Genomic DNA, 3522 nt, shown 5'->3' with positions numbered 1-3522 from the left:
CTGGTGAATTTCAGAGTCTGGGCTTAACATTTAAAACCGATGACCAAGGATCCAACTCCGGTACCACTCTAGAAAGACAGCTGTTGGTTAAACTGATAACGTGATACCCAAGTGCCACAGAGAACCTATAATGTGCCTTTAAGGATATTTTCCATTGAAAGGTTTTTGTTTAATGAGACTTAATGGACGTACGCAAATGACCACAGCATACAAACCACTGTGGATTATGTTTTTAACCCAAAATCATCTAGAGGAGCCTTTTCTCCCTGTGTAAATAAGCTTACTTAAAACAGGGGAGGGAAAACTGGTTAAATAACAGGAGTGTCAGTTTCAGGATCCTTCACTTTAAGCCCTGAGAAGCGTCCTAACTTATGATGGTGCCACCTCCGGAGTTAGCATTTCAAGTCGCCCGGCTCCGGTTTCTGGGAGAGAATCCCGGGCCCAGTCATACATCCTGATTGCCTGGGGTTGCAGCCATCCTTGGCCTCTGCAGCTCCAAGGCGCCCAGACGTTCGCTCCGGCGGCGCTGAAGGGCTAAGCATTGCCCAGGGGCGGACCGGGGAGAATGAAGGCCACGCGTGGGCCGCCCCTACCTATCGCGCTCAGGATGCGGTGGACGCAGCAGGTGGCGACTCGGCCTGCGCGGGCCGCGTGGACGGTGCCTTGCTTGCAAAGGCTGCAGGGCTAGTGCTGCGAGTGCACCTGGGAGTCCCGCTCTTGCTCAGACGCATTGCACTGGGCCCTTGGCTGTTTTCCCGCCACCGCCTCCCGACTCAGGCCTACGTGCGCCAGCCCGGGGGAAAAGGCAGGGGCGAGAGGCTCCTGCATCCGCCAACCCTTCGCGGATTGGGCTACCCCGGCCATGGAGAGGAGACGCAAGGGGCCGGCTGACTAGTTCCCACTACTTTTCAGGGGCGGGTTGGTGGAGGTTGCTTGGGATGAGCTGGAGTCGAGCCATGGGAGGGATCCCATTCGAGTTTCTGAGGAACAGGGGGAGGGCGGCTCCTTGCTTCCTAGTCCAGCAAAGACACACAAGGGCGCTTACCTCTTAATCTTAGGACAGTGGTGAGAAGAAGCGTATTACTGTTACACTTCATGTCATCGTAGTAATTATTAACACTGTTGCACTATTCTGCCACTTGGCCTCTGCAGTAATTTATCTGTATTCACTGCTCTCCATTCTCTTTCACTGTCTTCCTGGGATTTCACTTGTTCCCCACAAGCGTACTCACTGGACAGAGAGCTCCACCAGGAATAGAATTTCGATTTTGAGTCTGGATCTAAAGATTCAGCGCAGCCTGCTGTTACATAGCAGTAGGCTGGAGCGGATGATTTCCTTAAATGAATGAAAAGACTGATTGGAGACCACGAGCCAGGTGTTTCCCTCTGTTCTCCAGTTCCCTGAAGAGTCATATGTCCCAGGCGATAGATGACAAGTGGAAGACCTGCAATTGAAATAAAGTATGAGAATTTGTTATCCAAATGTTTTATTTTACCAGCAGTCTGTCTTAGTCTGTTTGGAGTGCTGTGACAAAATATCGTAAACTAGTGGCTCATAAACAGCATTTATTTCTCACAGTCCTGGAGGCTGGGAAGTCCAAAATCAAGATGCCAGCATATTCGTGTCACGTGAGAGCCAGCTTCCTCATAGATGGTGCCTTCTCACTTTGTCCTCACATAGTGGAAGGCATGTGGTGTCTCTTGGGCCTTTTATAAGGGCATTAATTCCATTCATGAGGGCTCTGCCCTCATGACCTAATCACCCCCCATAGAACACCTCCTAATACTGTCACCTTGAGGGTGAAACTTTAACATACACATTTTGGGGAGACACAAACATTCAGACCAAAGCAGGATTTTTCAATGATTTTGCTTGTTTCTTTATGTATGTATGTATGTATGTATGTATGTATGTATGTATGTATTTTAGAGACTGGCTCTGTCACCCAAGCTGAAGTAGAGTGGTGAGGTCATACCTAACTCCCACCTTGAACTATTGGGTTCGAGTGACCCCTGAACGCCTCCCATCTCAGTTTTGCAAGTATCAGGGACTACAGGTACAAGACCTAGGCCTGGCTCTTGATTTCCTTTTCTAATTCTCCTTTTTGTTCTTAGTAACTCAGAACATCTAAAGAATTATTAATCAATAGGAATCTAATAATGGTAAATTGTTTTGGACATTTGCAATTCTGCTGCCCAGCACTCTCGCTTTTGTGAAAACAGCACCCATCCTTTGCTTTGAAGTGTTTAATCATGCCCTACTCTCAGCCTGTTCCGAGTTAGTTCTGTTAACTACTGTCCTGATTCCAGTGCTCGTAATACTTGCTGGTTCAATGCAAGTATCTTGTTCACCTGGTGACAGGGATTGTTACTGAGACATGTACATGTCCCAAGTCAGGCCAGTCAAAGACAAAAAGACCTAGTTCTGAAACTTTGCTACCCCTACAAGTTAGAGTAACATAGCTCTAGAGATGTTTTAATCTCAGCTGCTACAGGACTGTTATGCTAAGATTACGGTCTCAGTAGGGAAATGACTTGGCCCCCTGAAACATGGATGGTGATATATAGATGGTTGCCCCTGAAGCAAATTGACTTTCAAATCACTTGAACCCTTAGACCTTGTAGAAGTGGCCCACCCTTGCTTAGTACGAGATGAAACTTCTCCTGTATGGAAACGCTGCAGAAGTGTTTCTTCCACAATTGAACATGTGCCACAGAGGAGTTTCAGAGACCTACTCTTTTGGCTGTAAGATCCAAATCTAGAGATAAATTTCAGGATAACCTGACGAGGAGAATGGGCTTGACAAAAAGTGGGGAGAAGAGTTGGAAGAGTCAGCATCTACAGGCAAGAGCCAGATACATACTCTTGGAATGAGATTCTTCAGGAGCTTGACCGAAGGGGCAAAAAGGTGAGCCTGAATAAGCAAGAATGAATTGATTTGGGAGCATTTTCTTGGGACATGAAATATAATAGGCTAGGAAGGACGCCAAGGAAAGAAGTAAATTTATTGTTAGCATAACCCTTAGAAAGTGATGGCTAAGTTTGAGTCAGATGGAAATGCCTGAATCACTCTAGCAGACAGTAGAGAAAGCATTACAGTGCTTGAAGAAGTGAGATTATATTATTTAAGACCAGAAGACCTATCAGTGAATGATGTTCTACCAGAGGGCCAAGGACACACTATTCAAAGAAGGGTGTCATCAGGAATGTACTGGTGAGAGGGTCACTGGAGTCACAGATACTGACTGGAGATTCTCCTTTGCATGTGTAAGTTAATAGCAGGCGAAGTGTTCACAGAGCTGCATTCAGTGATATCTATGAGGATGATGGCCTGGCCATCGGACCAGGAGTTGGCACTTAACCACCAAATGGCAGGAAGCTGCAATTACCGTAAAAACCCATAAGATCATAGGGACAGTCAAGAGGCCTGTTGCGGCCAGGCGCGGTGGCTCAAGCTTGCAATCCCAGCACTTTGGGAGGCCGAGATGGGCAGATCACGAGGTCAGGAGATCGAGACCATC

Source organism: Macaca mulatta, chromosome 5 (assembly GCF_049350105.2).
Source record: "Macaca mulatta isolate MMU2019108-1 chromosome 5, T2T-MMU8v2.0, whole genome shotgun sequence".
NCBI classification, from domain to species: Eukaryota; Metazoa; Chordata; class Mammalia; order Primates; family Cercopithecidae; genus Macaca; species Macaca mulatta.
This window is presented reverse-complemented; position numbering follows the sequence as displayed.